Genomic DNA, 23,648 nt, shown 5'->3' on the forward strand with positions numbered 1-23,648 from the left:
GTCTTAGGAATAAATGAAGGAGGCATAGTATATGGACTCTAAACATGTGAGAAGCAGGTAAACAAACTATGTCTCTTTAACCCACCTATAAAATAAGGACAAGAATGATTACCTTTCCTAAACTCATGACGATATAGTAAGTATTATATGAAAGAAATTGATATGAAAATCTGGAAAGTTAAGCATCAAATTGTTGCCTTTTGTTATTATTTAATGGTTATCATTTTATCACCTTCTCATTATCCTAGATAATATAAATTTGGAGTATTGATGATTAGATGTTACTAAATGTTGGTGTCCCTTTTGAAATTCTTGTGTACATATTGTAGCACAAGTGCATACACAGAAATTTCTGTGTTAATAAGAAAACTAAGCCAACATGTCTTCATGGGCTAAAAAGATTTTTTTTTAATTGTTCTGCTCCCTTTACTGCATAATCCAGACTTAATGTGGAGATCGAGGGTAATCGCTTAACTTTCGTGGGCCTCATTTCTCTCATCTGTAAAATGGACCCTGCCTCTTGGGGCCCTGCCTCTCTTAGTGCTCTGGAAAAGAACTAATTAATGAGAGCAATTACTAATTGTCGAGAATTAAGTTGGAAATGAGGGACAATCTGCGTGTCAAGGGCTATTACTTCCAATAAAAAACTAAGGTCACTAACTTACACCTTTCTCCTTTGAGACACTCAGCCAAATGGAGTTGGAGCATTTCTTGTAGAAGTTTCTATTAGATCCCTGCATTGACCTCACAATGTCCCTGGGGACTGGGGAAGAGAAATCAATCATTCACAATAATAGTGTCCTGCAAGGGCAGTAATATTTTTCAACCCACTGTTTTATGTAGTCCTTTCATAATCCACAGAGAATGCTTGGCAAGCAACAGTCAAAATAAAAAGTGTTCTATATTTGGTGACTTTTTGTGTGTGTGATCACTGCATCTCAATATTATTGTGACTGTGAGCTGGCGTTCCCAGGGCCCTGTGAATTGTCTGGGCCCCAACAAAGTTCAGGGGTTACCCTGCTTTCAGGCAGCTTCTGTCTCTCTGAGGCCCAATTTATCCTCTGGACTGACCACTTGACACGTATCACTGCCCCACTCAAAAGCCCTCAGTGCCAGTTAGCTTTGCAGACGAGCAAGCCAACCAGTCTCCTCAGGTGGCACCCAAGGCTCTCCTCCAGTTGACGCGGCTCAGCTCTGAAGCTCCGTCAGACCCACACCGTCGCCCAAAGCACCTGATGTCATTTCCTCCTGCTTCGCGCCACGTTGTTGTCGTGTGTGCTGATATTTCTGAGCATCTCATGTCTAGCTAAACACAACCCTTTCTTTCATGACCTGTGGCAAGCTGACATTTCCTGCTCTCCTGGACCAGACGTCCCTCTAGTCATTCATTACTGAGCACCTACCCTGTACCAGGGCTTGGGCACAGGAGACGTAGAGAACATTGACATATTTCTAAACTCATGAATTTTATAGATAGTGCTAAAAAAAATACTCAATAAACAAAAGAATATTATATCTTGAGGTGGATAAATACTATGAAGATCATTACTATCTTCAGAATCATGGTTGGGAATTCAAGTATGTGGAGGGCCAGGTTTTACGTTATACGCAGGTTTTTGACTGCCAGGGTGGCCACCCCTAATCCGTGCATAGTTGAAAGGTCAACATTAGACATTTGACTCGATCTAGCATCTAGCAGCAATAGGAGAGCAGGGGCAGAGCAGAGGATGATGAGTTGGGGGAGGTATGTTAAGTATGGTGGCCACTGAGGGCCTGTCTGCAACAGGTAATAATTGAGTGAAGACCTGAATGAACTAAAGAAAAAAAAAGTCCATGTGTGTCTGGTGGCAGGGAAGTGGGAGGGAATGGGGGGGCAGTCTTAGGGAAGGAGTGTCAGGAAAAGAAAAAAATAAGGAAAAGAGCCTGGCTTGTTTGAAGATAAGCTTGGTGGCTCAGAAGCTCTGAGCACTTCCGGATGAGTGAACCAGAGGAAGGAAATTGAGGAGAGATAATCGTGAGGAGGGAAACAGTTTGTACCTAATAGATGCTTTCTTCTGGAGGTGAGAAGCTACCAGGGTGTCTGGAGAGGAGAGGTGACATCTTTTGACATAGTATTTTAACAGGCTCACTGATGCTTGCTTCTCTAGTCGGTGAGACTTTAGTGCTCTGCTAGCTGGGTGCTAGGTGCTACCTCTCTGCACTACAGTTGGGAAAGGACTTCTCCATAGAAAACTTGGGCCGTGTTCAAGTTTACCCCGTGTGTCTCCCCCTCTGCCCTACGCTGCCCATTCCCCAGTACTTCATACACTTTAACTGGTTTTCATGTTCTTTCCAGCAAGAGGGCAGGTCCAGTACCAATTAAAAAGAAGCTCCAAAATGATTTGCTTTTGAAAAAAATGTCTTTATGATTAAACTGCTTATAAATATTTTGCTGTCTATTTTTAAAAGGAACAAGAAATGTTGGAAAGAAAATGTTTAAATTGCTCCAGTAATCTAAAAAAACTATAATCCCCAAAGAAGTCTGTAAAAATCCTTAATTAAGGACTCATTTGTCCTTCCTGTCTATAGTGCAGAGAGGTAGGTACATCTACTCACTTATTGGACTTATACATTTCTAGAGTGTCTTACTGTGTGCGATGCCTGTTCCAGGAACATTCTCCCCCGATCTTTCTTATTTAGGGTTGACACTGAACTGATTTGCAGATGGCACCCCCTCTGGTGGGCACGTTGCCCTCTTCTCTTGTTGGGGTCATCATTGTTCACCTTGTTACTATTATTGCTTTCCAATGGAGTATTTTAGAATACATTTTTATTGGAAAGGGACAAGCTACTACATGCTAGATAAAGTTAAATGTTGAATGCTACCAATTAACTCAGTTAATGTCAGCATCAACTCAGTTACTAATTGCACTACCCACTCTTTCTACTCACCCACATATACATAATGTATTCTGTCTTCATTTCATTTGGTTTCAGCTTCCTTCCCTAATCTATTTACTATTATTCTTTCTTCAAGGCTCAAAGCATGCCCTAACTCCATCAAAAAGACTTGCTAATTATTAATATTTCCTAGAATGTATACTTGCTTTTTATGATATAGAGTTTTTTCCTTGGGGACATACTCTACTGGGAATTGGTTATCAGATGACTTGACATTTAGCCACTACCCTTACGAGCTCTGTGTTTCATATTTTTATATCTCTCACAATCTGAACGCTAAGAATTATCAGTATGTATTTAATGAATTGATTAATATTGTTATTTGTAACTCCATGGATCAATTGCTTGTGGAAAGTTTAGGAATGGTTTTAAAAAGGAAGAAAACATTTGGAAACTGAAGGCAAAAGATACCAACCAACAATTCACAGGAGATATAAGTAAATACCTTTGCAATAAAACTTGAAAAATTATTTAGCTTTAATAGTAATCAAAGAATTGCAAATTAAAATGGCAATGAGATAGGTATTTTTGATTTTAAAAACTGTCAAATATATTTTTAATTAATAATATTCAGTGTTGAAGATACTATGGTAAAAAAAGAAGATTCTTTTATTACTAGAGGGAGTAAAAATTAGCTCAACCTTTCTGAAAGTCAATTAGCAATATATGTGATGTGCTTAAAACAAATCATAATTTTTTATTCTGTACCTAGGAATCTACTTTATGGGACTAATCAGAGATTTGACAAAAAAATGTGTAATAAAGATGTTCTTCATAGTATTACTCATAATAGCTCATGAAAAAAGCAAATATCAACCAATAAGAAAGAAGATAAATAATAGTAGATATAAGGTAATTTTTATATTGTTATAAAAAATGATGTTTTCAAAGAATATTTAATGGTATGCAATATCACATATAATGAAAAGTTAGGCTATGCATCTGTACATAGAAATTGTAACAATTTTGTTAAAAGTCTAATCATACATAGAGAAATTTTTTAAAAATGGAACAAAATTAGATGGACTAAATAAAAATAATGAGATTATCTTTTTAAATCCAAATATATAAGTAATCATAATAAATGAAAATGGATGAAATATCTTATTTTTTCTGAATGAGTGTCTATTGTGATTATCTCCTTCCATTATATTAAGTTGTTATTTACTATTCTTCAAGTGCCTACCCGAGAAATTACAACTCACATTCTTGACCTTAACATAATAACCTTTAATGTCTCTAGACAATGTAGGTAATAACACTTTAACTCTGCTTTATGGGCTGCTATAATATTTTGGGCATACTTCAGTATGCACTGGGGAAAATATATGCATATATATGTAAATGAGTTTGTTATAATTTTTCCTGATAGAGAATGTGGAGTACTAAGTTTACAAATAAAAATAAAATATACAATTCTCTTATAAATTCCATATAGTCAATTGATTCTCACAGTGTGCTTACATTAAACTTTCTCAAACTCTTCTATCCTTAGTAAAACTATGGCTGAGTTTGATGAATAAGTATAGTTATGACATGAATGGGCTCATATCTCAGTTATATTAACATGCATGACAAAAACGAAATAAAGATAACAAAGATAAATGTCAGAGCTTGACACACTGGCATGAGCAACTTCTTTGCTAAATTGGATAACAGTTAATCTGCATAATTAACATTTTTGTTGCTTTTTAGACAATCAACTAAAACAATAAATCAAGCCTTGAGTTGTAGTATTTGCCAATTTTTATAGTTTAAATACGGGATAACCAAATCCAAATTACAACATGACACCACTGATTGAGTGTTGGAAAAAAATGTGCATTAGTATACCATTATGTAGTATTTCCATCTTGCATATATAATAGACATCATCTCAGGAGCATAGACAGAATAAAATGTGTCAAAATAATTAGGGAGTAATGAATGTTAAGTATTTATTGCATTTATTTTTACTACAATTTATTTTATTTGGAGTGTTTTATAATTTAATTTTTAATAAGGGTTAAAATAATGTGTTTAACAACCAACTTTCAGAATTAGTGAAAATTTATCAGTAAACTTTTGCAAGCCAGTGTTAGTTGACTCCAGCACACCACCGGATTCTATATTTTAATTTCTCAAGATATTGTTATCATTTTAAACAGTTATGCTTTCCACATATTTACCTTTGGATGATTTTTGTTCCTGCATTATTGTGATTATTATTAAAATTATTTCCTCTCTTCTTGCAGTGCTCCCTTTAGTATTTATTTTAGTGAGGTCTTCTAGAAACCAATTTCTGAAGTTTTTCTCCTGTGGTAGGCAGAATAATGGTCCCCAAACACGTTCCAGCCTCAGTGCTCAGAACCTGTTGAATATGTTACAATAGGGTACTTTGAATGACAAAAGGGACTTTGCCAATTTAAATAAGGTTATATACTTTAAAATGAAAAGATTATCCCAGATTCTCCAGAGTGTCCAATCTAATCACTTGCATCTTTAGAATTAAAAAATCCTTTCCAACCTCAGGGAACAAAAGGAATGGCAATGTGAACAGGACTTGGCCCTTCACTGCTGATTGGGAAGATGAAGAAAAAGAGCCACAAACCAAGAAATGTAGGTGGCCTTGAGAAGCTTGAAAAGTCAAGGAAATAAATTAATCCATAAAGTCTCCAGAATGAAACTCAAGCCCTGTCAATTACTTTGGTTGTAGTCCAGTAAGACTGGTATTGGACTTCTGATCTATACATCTGTAAGGTTATGAATTTATATTGTTTATGCCACTAGGTTGGTGGGAATTTGTAATGGCAGCCATGGAATACTAAGACACTTTGAAATACTTTCACTTCACTTTCAAGTTTGGATGTTTTTGGTGGCAGTTGGATTCCAGGTTGGCAATGATTTTCTTTCAGCAGTTGAAAAGTTATTCCATTATTTTCTGGTTTTATCATTTCTGTGTAAAAGTCAGCCGTATATATTTACCTCTATAGCTCTTCTTTGGAAAATGATGTGTCTTTTGTTCTCTAGCTTTTAGATTTTTCTTTGTTTTCTTTTAAAACAATTTTAGGATGATGTGACTAGATATATCTATTTTTACATTTATACTGTTTTGCTTTTCATAAGCCCTTTAAATCTGTTACTTCGTATCTCATATTATTTTTAAAAAAACATCAGTATCTATCCAAACCTTTTTGCCCTATATTTTCTCTTTCTCTCCCCTACTCTGAAACTCTTTACAAGTTTGTTAGACATTTTTATTATATTCTAGATGTCTATTATGCGCTTTTTTTGGTATTTTGCATTTCTCTCTATACCACAAACTGGTATTTCCTACTAATCTATCTTCCCATTCTCTAATTGTGTCTCTTACCGTGTTTAATCTTTTATTTAAAAATATCTGCTGATCTCTTGCCTTGGCTAGGTGGCTCAGTGGATAAAGCATTGTTTCTGTGCACTGAGGGCATGTGTTTGATACCCGGTCAGGGCACATAAGCGAAGCAATCAATGAATACACAACTAAGTGGAACAAGGAGTTTATACTTCTCTCTCTCTCTTTCTAAAATCAATAAATAATTTTTAAAGAATCTCCTGATCTCTTGATATATGCTATTTTTTTAGTACTAGGATTTCCATTTATTTTTTTTGATATATTTAAGATTAATGTCAATATTATCTTTTCTCTTTCTCTCTCTCTTTCCCCCTCTCTCTTTCTTTCTTTTTTAAGTGAGAGGAAGGGAGATAGTGAGACAGACTCCCACATGTGCCCCAACTGGAATACACCCGGCAACCCCCATCTGGGGCCAATGTTCAAATCAATTAAGCTATTTTTAGCACCTGAGGCCAATGTTCTAACCCATCAAGCCACTGGCTACAAGAGGAGAAGAGGAAGAAAAGGGGAGAGAAGCAAATGGTCACTTCTCTTGTGTGCCCTTACCAGGAATGGAACCCCAGACATCTGTGACAATACTCTATCCACTGAGCCAACCAGCCAGGGCCTTATCTTTCTTCCTAGTTTGAACACAATAATTGTAGTTATTTAAGGTTTTTTTTAATAACTCTAAAAATTTTTTTACCTTAGGGCTTTTTTCTATTTTCTCTGTTTCTTCTGCTTTTGATCATTTGATTGTTTTATTGAATTTATTTAATTGAATGCTTGATATTGCTTATAAACAATATTTTAAATTCTGAAAATGTTATCTTTCAGATAATTTATTTTTATTTTGGCCAGTAGCTAGAATTTTATCATATTACCATAATCAGTCAAGGTCACTTTGTAATCATTTGCCTCTGCCCCCAAGGTATAGCTCTTCCTGGCTTGCAAAATATCTTGGACTGTTCCTGGGTTTCTCTTCCTTTATTGCTCTGAATTTCCATTGTTGACATCCAGACACTACAAAACTGCTTACTTTTTCTTTTTTATTTAGCTTTTCAGTCTTTTTGGAATATCTTCTTGATATTCCTACCCCTGTCTCACAAATCTTGATTGCCTTGGTTATTTTTATCTTTAAACAACGGTTCCCTTTTTTCTTTTTCTTTTATCATTCTGGGGAGAAATTCAGCCTAATACCAGACATTTCATTAAACCTAAAAGCAAAGTTGATTAATGGAATATACTTTATTTCTTTATGTACTAAAAATTTAACTTAATACTCTCAAATGGTAGATGCTCAATGTGAACTGTTATAGATTGACTTCATAAATAAACTAATAGAAATTATTCTTAAGTTCAATAAAGAACTGGGTATTTTTACTAATTTACATCATACATCCTAATCATTGGAACTGCATTTACGAGGTTGTGTTTAGATTTTTTTTACCAACTGTTTATACTATTGAACACACAAAAAAAATATTATGGTGCATATTCAACATATTATTGAAAATTTTGTTTATTATAATAGTATTGTTCTTTTTAGGACAATACTAAGAAAACATAGTTCTTTTACTTGTTCTTTGCCATATTGGTGTGTTTGCTTTGATTCTAAATACACTGTGTTGGGTGACTCAAATGGTGTGTGTGTGTGTGTGTGTGTGTGTGTGTGTGTGTGTGTGTGTGTTCCTATTTGGTTGAGAGAAGACTTAGAAGAAAGTTTGTGGTCAATCTGTAAGTCTTCATGATATATGATGTAGCCTTATCCCTCACTGTATTTTATGTTCCTGACTTTTTTTATACTACACCTACTTTGAACATTTTAGTTTATTTTATGTGTTTTTCATTGCTAGCTCAGGTGGCTGTTTTGGAATAAGATAGAGAAGACAGGTAAACTACTTGAATTTTTATACGAAGTTGTTTACTACAACATATATTCTTTCCCAAAACTCTGCTTGGCCACATTCACATGGGAAAAAAGGCTTTGGTAAATATAACATATACATCTATAACACATATTTTATACTTCAAACAGAGTTGCAGGTTTCTTTTAGTCAGTATCTAATAGATAGTGCAAATATTAACTCCTCCACTTCTTTAATAAGTAAGAAAACCAAGGTTCAGAATCAATTAGATAGCATGTGAATAAGTTAGAATTCAACTCAAATATTTTGATTCCAATACTGTATAAGTAGGAAATAATAAACGGAAGTGTTTTGCCTCTAAAATACATGACAAGACCTTGGTTACTTATTCATGTTGTGTTTTTCCTTTGCTTATGTTTCTTCAATTAACCAGTACAAATATTTTCTTAAGTATGATAATACAATTTTATTTTAGCTTCATACTTACAAATCCTTTCTTTGCTTATCACCACACTTTCTGTAAAATAAGAGGCCTTTAATTTGCCTTTCATACATTTCTGCTTAAAGGTACACCTTCAAATGGATCAAACTTAATTGCATTGTGGCCCTTAGCTAGCGCAAATTCCTCAATCAATTCACCTCAGACTCATCTTCTTTCAAGACTAAACAACCCCATTTTTCTTAATCTCTTCTCATATGTTCAGTAATCCCTTCCATTCCATTTATCATTTCTGTTGCCCTATGCTCTCTCCAATTTAGCTATAATGTTCTTCAAATAAGGTCCTCTATCAGATGGGCACATGCTTAAAACGTCCTCTTCTACACTCATATTAGCCCAACTGAGAAGCTGTCCTGATAATTTCAGCATGCATAATTATTATGAGCCTCAAATCTGTGGAATGTTAAATGCAGTATTCTAAAGAGGTAAGAACAAATGACATTTCTTTGTGTTAATATTTTGAGACAACATAGTACTTTGCCTAATTTAAAAAAAAAAAAAAAAAAAAAGGTGAGTCTTCAAATTCCAAGAAAGTAAGTGCACTGCCTGCAATACAGAATTTTTAATATTCATATTAAAGAGCTACTTTGCATTCTCAGGAGATAATATCATAATGGTAAATAATTAAATATGGTTTCTTTTTCCAAAATACCCAATGACTCTTTTCAAGAGGTTATCTATCATTATCAAAGCAATGAGTCTGATGTGAATTCAGGGTATTTGTAATAATGGACCAAATTCCTCATAAGATGATCTTTGCTTAAAATATTAAATAAACAAACAAACAAAAAAGCAAATGCTATCTAAAGAAGTTAGTCTGCAGTTCTCTGAGGCATAGCTCTAAAAGGAAAAAAAAACACTGGTGTAAGAAACATCAATTACAAAAGCCCCTGAGTGATAAACAGCAACTTCCATGCAAGGAGTAATTACTGTCTCCCGGAGCTGACCCAGAGAATCTCTGTAGGGAGTGAATGTAATAGTGTAGTTGGAGCCATATGCCATGGGCATCTCTATGCACTGATGGAAAAGACTCATTGGGGAATGAGTTGGAAGAAGCCTTGCGTGTTTACGCCAAAACAATCTTGCCATTCTGTAATAAAGAGCTCAAATCCTGTATTCAGATTCTGAAGGTAAAGACAGCATGGCAAGGCCAGAAGGTGGGCAAAGCAGTTCACTGGTTAGATCTTGAGAATAAGCACTCAACTGAGGCAGGCATGGAGAGCATAGCTGAGCAGTCTACAAGGCTTGGATTATTTGTTGCCAACAGTGCTGAGCATTTCAAATGCATTTGGCAGTTCCAACTTGGAAGTCAAGAGATTAACGATCTCTGTATTGTTTAGTGGCAAGTGTTATAGCACCAGTTTTGCTAGTTTAGGGGAAAATGATAATTAGTTGGCCCTGGTAACTGAAAATTGTAGGCATATTCTGGATCAGATGTAGATGGATCCACAGGAAATCGGTGGCTTCCTTAGCACTCATCCATCTCTTAACTGTGCTTTCTTCTCTACTGGTTCCATTGTCAGGCAGAGTCTTCTCTCATAACGGCAAAAAAGCGGCCAGCAGCTCCCAGGTTGATTTATAATTTATTCTCTCAGCAATCTCAGTAGAAAGAGTGTGTTTCTTTCCCAATGTTTTTTTTAAAATGTTCAAAGTGAGTCTTGCTGACTTAGATTGGCCTGGCTTGGATTATATCTCCATCCCTCGACCAGTCACCAGGCCCAGGGAAATGTAATTGCCTGATTCATCAGGCAGGGGTTTCCTCTTAAGAGTCAGATTTCTGTCATGGGAGCTAAGCACAAGATTAGCCATCCCCTCCAAAAAATCGTATGTTCTAACAGGGGCTGATTGGTGTTTCTCCAAAGGAAAATCATGGTGCAGATACCAGAAGAAGAAACTAATTTTAAAAATTATAATAAAGTTTAGTATTTAATTCGCCATAGAATTAAAGGAAAAAGAGCTACTATGGAAGACTGCATGGGACTATAAAAGGCAGACACATTTAAATCCTTATACATATATCTGAACAGTGCAACTGCCACCAGAGATGTTTAAAATGTCATCAAGGACACAAATACCAAAGGATGTCCTTGGTCATTTAAGGTTAGTTTGATATCAACCAACAGATGTAGAGTCTATTACCCAAAAGCCCTAGAAATCACTCATGTTTTTTGTTTGTTTGCTCATTTGTTTTTTTGTAAGAGATAGGGACACTGAACTAAGTGCTTTATAAACATTAGTCCATCTAATCATTAAAACAGTCCAAGGAAGTAGTAAATATTGATAGCTATTTATACTTGGCCCCATAAGGTTAAATACTTGCTTTTGGTTCTATAGCTACTGATGGCAAACCTGGGATTAATGTACAGATTTCTTGATCTTTTTTCTACATAATTACTAATCCCATCACTCTGAGTTAACAGTACCATTTGAAAAGCATAGAAAATAAGTTCTAGTTTTATTGTCAAATAGAAAGCTCTTTTGCAATCACTGTCTACAACATTCTAAACCCTTGCGTTTTCGTAGTTGCTAGCCCTTATACAGTCCTGGAAGAGAACTGAGAGTTTATTCAGAGCTGCATAGATTTAGGTTTTATACTGGTTGGCAGTCATTTCTGCAGTGTGACATGTAGTAGTGGGTATGGTCAAAGCTGCCAGATAGTGTGACATCTAAACCCATTCTTACCACCCTCTAGCTGAATCAATTTGAATAAGGATTCTTTAAGGTCTCTGTTTTCAATTTTCCCAAATATGATGGTATTTTTACCTACTTTTGATAGCAATTTTTAGGATTAAATGAATTATACATTAAAATTCTTTAGAACAGTTCTCTGTATACAAAATGGGCTCAACGTGTTTAGCTTTATTTTTATTGTTGTTGCAGCTGTTATTGATGTTGAAAGTAACCCCTTATAACATAATTACCAAGAACCAAATGAATCAGGAAGCACAGCCTATATGTTCTGGCTAATAAAAAGATGAATATAAAGCAATTGTTTTTCTGTGATTTTGAAAGCACTAGTGGAGCCTGAAATATACAAAGCCAAATATAAACATGGGGAGTTGATGACTACAGTTTTTTTCTCTAGTCATCAAGAATGGATTCTCAGCAGGAAAAGAAGTTGAACAAGAATATGAACAAAAAATCAACAATTCAAATGGTATTAACTCTATTAATTTGTCTACCAAACTTCCTGAAACTTTGTAATTCACATTTGCTCAGTTGGGATCATCATATAGCTTCCTGGTCACTTGTGGAAGCTTAAATAAAATTTGTGATAGTTTCTGATATATAATATATATAGGAGTGTACAACATGATGTAGATGTTAACTGGAATCCTCATGAATGCAAGATTCTGTCTGAACTTTATGACCTTAAATTGTGTTCGTTCTACTAACTCTGTCTTTCAAAATTAATATTATTTTCTAGGTAAGAAAACTAAAGTTCAAAAAGATTATAACGTATTAAAACAAATTTTTAAAAGCTCTGAAGTACATCATTTTTTACCCCTCTATTACAAGTTCTAGTGTTTTCTTTATTTTGGCTGCACCTTTGGCTGGTCTGGGTGCTTTACAGGTAGATGAGCCAAATCCTTACCCTTGAACATTGCCATAAATTCCACATGTATCTTTTGCCAACACTAACCCATGCCATAGAGTTAGCCAGGTCCTAGGACTTTTTCTTTTTTTTTTAGAAAATTAACTTTAACAGGGTGACATTGACAATAAGAGTACATAGGTTTCAAGAAAACATTTCTATAGCATTTGACTGTTGATTCTGTTGTATACCCATCACCCAAAGTTAAATCATTCTCCATCACCTTATATTTGTCCCTCTTTACACCCATATCCTCACCTCCTTCCCCGCTATCCCCTCCCCCTGGTAATCACTTCATTTTTATTTATGTCCATGAGTCTCAATTTTATATACCACCTATGTGTGAAATCATATAGTTTTTAACTTTTTCTGATTTACTTATTTCAATCAGTATAATGTTCTCAAGGTCCATTAATGTTGTAGTGAATGACAATATGCCATCTTTTCTTATAGCTAAGGAGTATTCCATTGTGTATATGTACTACATCTTCTTTCTCCAATTCTCTATGGAGAGACATTTTGGTTGTTTCCATGTCTTGGCCACTGTGAATATGAATAATGCTGCGATGAACATGGGGATGCATGTGTCTTTATGTACCAATGTTTTTGAGTCTTAGGGATAGATACATAGTAGAGGGATTTTTGAGTTATATGGTAATTCTATTCTTAATTTTTTGAGGAACCACCATACTTTCTTCCGTAATGGTTGTACTACTTTACATTCCCACCAACAGTGGATGAGGGTTCCTTTTTCTCCGCAGCCTCTCTAACACTTGTTATTACCTGTATTGTTGATAATATCCAATCTAACAGGTGTGAGGTGGTACCTCATTGTAGTTTTGATTTGTATTTCTCAAATAGCTAGCGACGATGAGCATCTTTTCATATATCTGTTGGACATTTGTATGTCCTCTTGGGAGAAGTGTCTGTTCAGGTGCTCTCCCCATTTTTTAATTGGATTGTTTGCTTGTTTGTTGCTGACTTTGTGAGTTCTTTATATATTTTGGATATTAACCCCTTATTGGAGCTGCTTGTTTGCAAATATCCCCCATTTAGTTGGCTTTCTATTTGTTTTGTTGTCAGTTTCTGTTGCTGTGCAGAAGCTTTTAAGTTTGAAATAGTCTCATTCATTTATTTTTGCCTTTACTTCCCTTGCCTGGAGTCAAATTCATAAATCATTCTCTATGGCCAAGGTCCATGAGTGTAGTACCTATGTTTTCTTCTATGTAATTTATTGTTTCAGATATTATATTTTTGTCTTTGATCTATTTTGAATTAATTTTTGTGCATTGGGACAAACTGTAGTCAGGTTTCATTCTTTTGCATGTGGCTTTCCAATTTTCCTCGCACCATTTATTGAAAAGGTTTTCTTTTCTCCATTGTGTGTTTTTGGCTCCTTTGTTGAAGATGATATGTCAATATATATGTGGTTTTATTTTTGGGATCTGGATTCTGTTCCATAGGTCTGTATGTCTGTTTCTTTCTGCCAACACCAGGCTGTTTTGATTACCATAGCGCTGACTATAATTTGAAGTTAAGTAGTATGATACCTCTGGTTTCATTATTTTTCCTCAGGATTGCTTTGGCTATTCAGGACGTTTTATGACTCCATACAAACCTGGTGATTTTTTGTTCTATTTCTTTAAAAAATGACATTGGGATTTTAATGGGGAGTGCATAAATTTGTATATTGCTTTGGGTAATATGGCCATTTTAACTATGTTGATTCTTCCAATTCATGAACATGGAATATTTTTCTATTTCATTGTGTCTTTTTCAATTTCTTTCAATAATGTTTTGTAGTTTTCAGTATATAGGTCCTTTACATCCTTTGTTAAGTTTATTCCTAAGTATTGTATTTTTTTGTTGCAATTGTAAAATGAAATTTTTTTAGTTCATTTTCCAAAATTTCATCATTGGTGTATAGAACAGCAATAGACTTTTGTATATTGATTTTGTATCCTGTGACTTTACTGTATTGGTTTATTGTTTCTAATAGGTTTGTTTTTTTTGTTTTTTTTCATTTTTCTGAAGCTGGAAATGGGGAGGCAGTCAGACAGACCCCCACATACACCCAACCGGGATTCACCCGGCACGCCCACCAGGGGGCGATGCTCTGCCCCTCTGGGGCGTCGCTCCGTTGCATCCAGAGCCGTTCTAGCGCCTGAGGCAGAGGCCACAGAGCCATCCTCAGCACTCGGGCCATCTTTGCTCCAATGGAGCCTCGGCTGCGGGAGGGGAAGAGAGAGACAGAGAAGAAGGAGAGGGGGAGGGGTGGAGAAGCAGATGAGCGCTTTTCCTGTGTGCCCTGGCCAGGAATCGAACCCAGGACTCCTGCATGCCAGGCCAACACTCTACTGCTGAGCCAACCAGCCAGGGCCTCTAATAGTTTTTTGGTGGAGTCTTTGGGATTTTATATATACAGGATCATGTCATCTGAAAAAAGTGATACTTTTACTTCTTTCTTTATATGGATGCCTTTTATTTCTTTCTCTTGCCTAATCTCTCTGGTTAAAATTTCCAGAACTATGTTGAATAAGAGTAGAGAGAATGAGCAACCTTGTCTCATTCCTGATTTTACAGAAAAAGCCTTCATTTTTTTCACCATTTAGTGTGATATTAGCTGATGGTTTGCAATCAGCTAATTACTCTATTATTATGTTGAGGTACTTTCCTTCTATTTCTATTTTATTGAGTGTTTTAAACATAAAGGGATGTTGTATTTTATCGAATGACTTTTGCCTCTATTGATAGGATTATATAATTTTTGTTCTTTGTTTAGTTGATGCGCTGTATTACGTTGATCGATTTCTGTATGTTGGACCATCCATCCTTGTGCTCCTGGAATGAATCCCACTTGATCATGATGTATTATATTTTTAATGTGTTGTTGTATTCAATTTGCTAGTATTTTGTTTAGGATTTTGCATCTGTATCCATTAGAGATATTGGTCTGTAGTTTTATTTTTTTGTGTGTTATCTTTGCCAGGTTTGGTATCAAGGTTATCATAAAATGTGTTAAGGAGTATTTCTTCTTCTATTTTTGGAAGATTTTGAACCAGGTCATATGATCTAAGTGGCAGGATGGCTTACATGAAACTTGAGGTAACTACAGAGACCTCTTCTGCTTTTGAGTTTCACTTGGATATGTCTGCTTTGTGGATCATCCAGGATATGATTGGAGCAATTTTCCCAAGTGTGTATTTATTCGCTGTCTCCAGAACTTGAAGGTACCTGTGAGATGCTGTCCTTCCTTCATCACTGGTAGGAAATATAATCATCTTTCTTTTAGTTTGGAAAGTATATTACAGGATGGCCCAAACCACTGGAATCATAAAATTTCCATGGATGAATCAGTTTTCTGAATCTTCATCATTGTATCTCCTGTTTTCTCAGTCACGTGTCTTCCTGCGGCCTCTAATATACTTGCCATTTCTTGATCATCATACCAATCAGCATGATGTCATTGTCTAATGGACATGTGTGATATTCTAAGGCATATCTAGATGGTTTAGCTTTCTTCATTCTATATTTTTAAAGAAAGTAGGGGAGTTCTTACATAGTCCTTGGCAAGATTATAAATACATACTACTATTTCTTTTATGTGAATGTAAACTGTTTTTTGTTCCGTCCTTTTGATAAAGATAAAAAAAAAAATCATTCACCAGATCAATGGCTGAATACCATGTACTTGAAGCTATTTTTATCTGTTTTTGCAACTAAACCACATCTGGTATTATATCTGCAACTGTGATACTGCTCAGTCGAGTTGGCATTCACGTACTATTATCTTTCAGAGTCTGTCTCACTATTTTTTTTTTAATTCAGTGAAGGAGAGGGGTGGCAGAGAGACAAACTCTCACATATGCCCTGACCAGGACCCACCCAGCAAGTCCACTAGGGGTAATACTCTGCCCATCTGATATGTTGCTCCATTGCTCAGCAACCAAGTTCTTGTTAGTGCCTGAGGCAGAGGCCATGGAGCCATTCTCAGCATTCAGGGCCAACTTGCTTCAATTGAGCCATGGCTGCAGGAGAAGAGAGAGAGAGAGAGAGAGAGAGAAGTGAGAGGGGGAGATGTGGAGAAACAGATGAGCACTTCTCTTGTGTGCCCTAACCGGGAATCGAACCTGGGACATCCACATGCTGAGACAATGCTCTACCACTGAGCCAAACGGCCAAGTGTCTCATCTAACTTTTATAAGGTATAAACTGGTGAATTAATTGGAGATAAGACAAGATGCACTACCTTTAGGCCTTTAGTTGGCACTAATTTCTGCAATTTGTTGTTTTGTTTGGTTGTGTGATTTTTTTTTTCAGTAACTATCTTGCAGAAGAGAGAGATTTTGCTTCAGAGGCTTCACTTGGCCTTCCTCACTACAGTAGCTCTAATTCCACAAGCAAAAGAACCAATATGGAACATAGCTACTGAGCATTTCTATTCCAATCATACATTCAGGGGTTGAGAAATGACCACAAGGTGGGGCCTTGGAGCTTGGACACACTGAACCAGAACTAGGCCAAGATACCATGTATTACTTGGCTGCCATATGCTTCCACTTCATCATGGGAGCACATCCTGGGGTTTCAATGTTAACTCAGACCCTCTGTTGTTGAAATACTTGGATATTCTCCTCCCCCTGTTGAAAATGATTAAAGACCAATTTGGGAATTATTGGGGAAACATTACTCTATACTTGCTGTGGTAGTCTATGTTGTTTTCTTCCTGAACATTTGGCTTCTTTTCAGTCAATGGACTCCAGATGCAAGAATTGGCTTCAATCTAAAAGCTGGGCAAGAGATCATGACTTTTATTGGGTGGCTTCTCTCAGCCTCCTGACCATCCAATCTTCATTTCTTTTGTTAGTAAAGAGCATGCAGTATGCCTTTGGCTATTGTTCTATGTAAGATCTTTATGGTTTTTATAGGTCGGGCCATCCTGGCTGCCACTCTAACCCTGCTGTTTGGTATGGTAATTACAGCCCCCTGGGTTCTGAGAATTAAGCAGCTACCACCTGGCCTCTTTTACTTGACACCCTATGATTTGTAATGTTATAAGTCAATTGTATAACAGTATTACTCAATATCAAATGTAGGCAAAAAAACAATCGCTGAGTTTCTCAGTGATGATAGTACCCTTCTCATGAGTAAACTCTTTATAATTCAGTAAACAAAATGTTTTCTAGGTTCCCCCGTAAAACGTAATCACCCAACAGGTTTTTCAGGCTTAATTTACTTTAACATGCCATTCTTAGAGCCTTTTGACTTCTTCCATGGTGTACTATGAGAGTTATAGTACATCTACTTCACTTAATGTGCCTCATAACTTTCTCAAGCCTCTAAGAGCCCTCCTAGCAGCATGCTAACATAGCCTCATGCATCCTTGTCAGTATATTAAGTCTTGTACTTCAAGCTACACTCACATACAATACAGCATTGATGATCAGATCAATCCGATATGAAACCAATGTTCTGTTATCCATTTCCCATTTGTTAGAAAGTTTTTCATTTTTCTAAGTTATATAAATAATAAACAATTTATCATCTCTCTTTTTTTTATAATTATATGGCCAATAGCCGCCACTGTCACTGCCATTCACATGCAGGTTCCCCTTAGATTTGGGCAGACAGTAAAGAAACAGTGGAGCCACAAACTGGTGGGCCATTCCTTTATTCTAGCCTTGCACTAACCGGTGAGTAAATACACACAGGGATCTAAAATCCTGAAAGATTCTCTGGTTTTTCCTAGAATCAAAGGCCCCTACCAGTTTCACCCAGTCTCAGTCACCTCTGGTTCCCCACCTTCTCCCTTCTCCTCTCTGCACAAACTGGCTTCTCCTTCAGCACCCTGCCATCTCGGCTTCCTTCTTTCTTCTCCTTCTTCTTCTCTTTTTATTTTTGAAAACTTTTTGGAGTGAAACCCCTCCTTCAGAAAACATTAGCATAACAATGGCCCTTCCCAAGCAGGAAGGTAATCCACAGTTTGCAACCAACTGCCCTGCTTTGAGGGCAAGCAAGCACACATGTGGCTGCCCAGCATCATTTTTAACAATAAAAGTGAGCAAACTAAAAAATCACAAATTTTACAAACTCATTTGCCCAACAATAATTGACTCATGTTTTTTCATAGAAGGTCCTAATAGAGTTCACTTAACTTGCTGGTGAATTTTGCCCAACTATGAAATAAGAACAATGAGTATAAAGACTCAGTTTCTTAGCTGATTTCTGTGAATTTTTCTCTTATACATCTAGAAAAATATAGTTAAGAGAATTTTATTTTTATAAGATTCAATATATTTTTTTCTAACAGAGTTTCTAAAATAAATTAAGTGGTCAATTTGATGAATTAATAAATGATTAAATAATCACAATTTAAATGAACACATGAATGAATGAATGATTAGATTCAACATATATATTATTGGTTTTGTTCACTGGTTGATTTCAAGTATCTAGAGCAGTACCTGACACATAATATTTTTTTAACTAATATTTGTTAATAAAGGACCCTGAGGAAATAATAGTTAAATGTTCCTGTGTGTATGTGCTGTATGTGTATGTGCCTGTGTGTGTGTTTATAGTTTTAATACATAGTTTTAATATAATTACATGTATGTTCATCTAAAAATATTTAAACAAAATAGCTACTTGTAGCAAAAAGTAAATGTTATAATTTACCCCCAACTCAATTTATTTAATTCCTTCATTTAACAAATATGAAACTTTCTATGTAACAATAACTGATCTATTCTGGACATATAACGTTTAACAAAAACAGAGTGATCTTGTTCAGAGTAACCATGGTTATTGTTGGTCAAATAAGTTTGTAAATATGATGTATATGTTTGCTCGCTCATAATTTGCATTGGGTGTGGGGGATAGGCTGTAAGCAGGCAGCATCGTAATAGCCTAAGGCTTAGTTTTAAGACTAAGCTTTTCCCCACACCCTTGACTGATTGCATGGTGTGGGGTAGTGCACTCTCATGAGGAATCCCATTATGCCTCAGATAAGTGACTTTGTATCAGAGAGTTCCTTGTTTGTTTATATATTGGATTAAAGGTTTGGATTTCTACACTATAAAATGGGGCAGACCTGGAGCTTGCTCTCTTTCAGTTCCTGAGATTAGCACTAGAGGAGAGAGCAGATAAAGGAGAGCAGAGAAAGGCCACGTGGAGGAGAGGAGAGGCAGCCAAGATGGCAGAGTGGTGAGGGAGAAGCCAGTTTGTGCAGACAGAGAGAAGGAGAGGGAAACAGAGGTGACTAATGCTGGTGAGCTAGAAACCTTTGATTCTAGGAAACTTAAATAAGTCAGTAGCTTTGTGAGCACTGAATGAGTGGGTTTTGGAGCCTAGTGTGTGTTTTTACTTGCCCACCAGGTGCAAGCTAGGATTAAAGCTAATGGCCCACCAGTTCTTGGCTCTGTTGTTTCATTACCATCTGTCCAAATCTAATGGGAACGTTCATGTGGCCAGGAGTCGCCATTGTGGCCATTTAGTTATTATACTACTATTTCCCTTCCTTCCTTCTTTCCTTCCTTTCTTCCTCCCTTCCTTCCTTCCTTCCTTCTTTCCTTCCTTCCTTCCTTCCTTCCTTCCTTCCTTCCTTCCTTCCTTCCTTCCTTCCTTCCTTCTTTTCTTCCTTTCTTTCTTTCTCTCTCTTTCTTTTCTTTCTTTCTTTTCTCTTTCTCTCTTTCTCTCTTCCTTTCTTTCTTTTTTTTTCTTTTTATTAAGTGGAAAGCAGAGAGGCAGACAGACTCCCCCTAGTACCCCTACCCAGCAAACCCTCTATGGGGGTGAGGCTCTGCCCATCTGGGGCTTGCTCTTTTGCTTGGCAACTGAGCTATTTTAGCATCTGAGGTGAGGCCATGGAGCCATCCTCAGTGCCTGGGTCCAACATGCTCAAATCATTCAAGCCAGGGCTGCAGGAGGGGAAAAGAGAAGAAGAGAGAGATAAGAGGGAGGGAGATGGGTAGAGAAGCTGATAGTCACTTCTCTGCCCTGACCAGGAATCAAACTTGGGACTTCCACATGCCAGGCCAATGCTCTACCACTGACCCAACCAGCCAGGGTCTACTACTTATCTTTCTAGATATTTTCTTATATAATTTCAAATATACATATACACTCACATGCCAAACACATTTTAAACATAAACAAACTTATACTATATATGTGGTTATATAATAAGCATTTTGAGTTAGAGTGCCTTATACATCTTTACATCATGGCAGACATAGATAATAATAATACAGGTAGGATAAAAGTAAGTTTACAGTTGTTTATATAGGAAATAATATAACAACAAATAATTATAAAACAATAAACTGTGTTTCATGTCCTCACAACTAAACACACAGCTCACCAGAATTGACTGGTTATAACTTAATATCATCTAATGGACATTTCCTTTTTTAAAAGAAGTCTTTGATAATATAATATGAATCATGAAATATTATTTTAATAAATTGTTGGATACAGGTTTGCTAAATTTTTATCTGTAATTTTGGTGTATATATTTTAAGTGCCACTGGATGGTTTTCTTTCACATTTTTTAAAATTTTCTCATTTTTCAGAATTGTCATAAAAATGGTGGTATTTTGCTGATGATGTTTCTTTTTCAGTTGCAGTCTCCTGTGATGTGTACAAGTTTTAGAGTATTTACTTCACTCTCAAAAATTGGCAATAATGATAATCTTGACATTTTGGTAGGTTGAAATGAAAGAAACTCTTTGGAAGCTAGAGAAATGACAGTTGTATCATGTTAGTTCACTAAATGGATCTATTCATGTGGGAACTATAAGCCATCTTACAGTTACACAATTGCATGTTGCAGAAACTAAGAATTATAAAGTCATTTTTATTTGCATGTGAAGGGGTCGTCTTTTTTGCTTTTTTGGAGAGTCATTTCAAGATCTCCCATGTTCTAGCAAAATCTCTAACAGCCTGACGTGGACCCTTGTTTTGAGATGGTGTTTGGAAGGCATTTCCACCACTATACAGAGTGTCTGACCTGTGTCAGCACTGCCTAATTTTAAAGCATGTGCATCTTTCACCACCCAGTTCCCCGCTCATGATAAGTGGCATGTGGACTTTTCGGGCTTCCTGCACCGGGGACTGTCTTTCCTACTCAGATTGTGAAGTCCTTTCAGAATCTGGCAGCATTACTCATCTTGATTACGCCACCAGTCTCTTTGATGGGAGGCTCACCGCTTCCTTTAAGAATAAGGATGCAATTTAAGGTTTAACTTCAAACATTTAAGGCACTTAAGGTGCCAGGTCCAATTTATTTACAGTTTCTGATTGATGTCTACTTTCGGCGTGGAGCGTGCACTTCAGACCCGGGTTCTTTCCCTCGGTTCCCCGACCCTCCGCATGCACGTGTGAAGCGTACACCATCTCCCCAACCATCTCGTGCCCTAGTTCTCTGTTGATATCAGATCTAAGTCAGATCTTTGAGCTTTAACTTTTTGGAAGTATAATCATCTAACTGGAGGTCTGTTTAGACAGCAGACACAGAAAAGGTGTTAAAAATTGAAGCCACTTAGGAAAATTGAGCATATATTTGCCACTACAAAACCCAGCTTTTATTAAGGTTTTTAAAAAAATCCCACTTAATCTGGTTTGAGGCCAATAAAATCTGTAAACTAAAGTTGTTTATGGGAGTAGAAGATTATCCTCTCTGAACAATGTGAGCTGTGTTTCAGTTATGATTCTTGCTTGATTTATAATGTTTTAATATAATCTCGGAGAGATAACATGGGGCTTTGTGGCGGAATGATACCGAGCAAGGCGATATGTGACATGACTTTTAATTCTCAATATGTCACTTAGAGTATCTGACCTATCCCGGCCCCTATCCACAGCTCTGAAATACTCTTTAAGTTTCCTCTCATTTTGAAGAATCTGTTTTCTATGCTACTGATTGTGCTTTTTGTTTTATGATTAGTCTCGGAGAAAGTTATGAAAATCCCCATCCAAGTAAATAGACGATCATAATAATGACAAAAACAAAAATTAGAATCTACACCTTCATTTTCTTCCCCTAGCAAGTCTGTAGTTATTCCAGCATTGTCTACAGGTATCTGATTTTATGGGAGCATCATATTTAAACATTCATTATCAACTCATGCAATCAGACTTAAGTGCACCTAAGTACACCATCTGTCTTTTTCTTTCTTATATATTCCTCTGTAGTCACAGGCAGATATCTGCTATTCTAGTAGTGTCTGGAGCCTATTATAGCTGCACCAGTTACCGTGCAATCAGCAGAGGAGGCATTCCAAGTCCTGACTTTCAGAATTTAACAGCACCAACAGTTATAAAGGCTCTACCCTTCAATGTGATACATTCACGCTTTTCTACACAGGTGTGTGTGTGTGTGTGTGTGTGTGTGTGTGTGTGTGTGTGTGTGTGTGTGTGTGTGTGTGTGTTTTCCCCAAGCTCCAAAGGCAAAGTCTATCTTTGGGGGAACAGTTCAAAGTTTGGACTTTTTTTTTTTAAATCCAGAGCACGGCAAGAAATGTTTTACAAATCCAAGAAGCTTCTGGTCAAGCTGCACAGTCATGCAAACCATTTCAAACTACAGTTTAGACAGCGAATGGCTGGAACGCTGCCGGCTGTGTCATCACTATGGTCCCTTGGGCAATAACCTGGTCCTTTTTGATTGGGTTCTACAGCCATGGTATTCGAACAGTGTGCTTGATCTTTGCCCAAAGAGGCATCAGCTCATTCTCTGCAAAGCAAACTGGAACACCTTTTCAACACATCAGTGATGACTTGACTGCAATGGGACCCAACTGGACAGAGCAGGCAGGCCCGGTGGTAGGTCTTGCATTTTGGCAGCCTAAGCATATAAATGAGTAGAACACGGAGCCCGAGTGGCAACCTCATGGAAACCAAATAAGATTCTGAGGATTTTCATGGAATAATCAACCATCTATCATTGTAATAAAATTCACCAAAGTTGTTGGCTCTCAACACTCGGCTCTTTTACTATCTGTTGTCTTTTTACACTGGAGTAAAACAGAGAAATTAGCCTTTGAAATCAATCAGCTTTTATTTTGGGTCTCACCCCTGCCATTTACTAACTGTATAGTTTAAAGCAGGTTGCTTAACCTTCTTTTCGCCCTGATTGCCTCATAGGCGGTATGGGGATCACACGACCGATTGTTCATAGCTGTAGTGAAAATTAACAAGACAAACATGGTGTGCCAAGAGTATGATTAGCTCTGCATAAATGAGAAAATAAAAAATAATACAATATAGCACTAACTATATGTCAGGCTCCATTCCAATAACTTGTATAAATTATCTCAGTTAATCCTCACAACAACCAAGAGGTAGAGACTTTTAGTGTCTACATAATATTTATGAGAATTTTCAGACAGGTTAAGTTGC

At 36.5% G+C, this 23,648-nt stretch overlaps 1 long non-coding RNA gene across 2 annotated transcripts in view; it reads right to left on the reverse strand.

Moving 5' to 3' along the window:
- Positions 1-23,648, reverse strand: part of LOC136405661 (uncharacterized) — an 86,811-nt gene that overhangs the window by 39,243 nt on the left and 23,920 nt on the right. Inside the window, exon 3 of one of the 2 annotated variants that reach the window (XR_010751552.1) lies at positions 15,618-16,279. The exons of the other annotated variant lie outside the window; for it this stretch is intronic. This is a non-coding gene — a long non-coding RNA (uncharacterized lncRNA). Of the gene's footprint in view, positions 1-15,617; positions 16,280-23,648 lie in introns of those variants that run through there. 2 annotated transcript variants of the gene reach the window in all.

The sequence above is a fragment of the Saccopteryx leptura genome, chromosome 5 (assembly GCF_036850995.1).
Source record: "Saccopteryx leptura isolate mSacLep1 chromosome 5, mSacLep1_pri_phased_curated, whole genome shotgun sequence".
Classification (NCBI taxonomy): domain Eukaryota; kingdom Metazoa; phylum Chordata; class Mammalia; order Chiroptera; family Emballonuridae; genus Saccopteryx; species Saccopteryx leptura.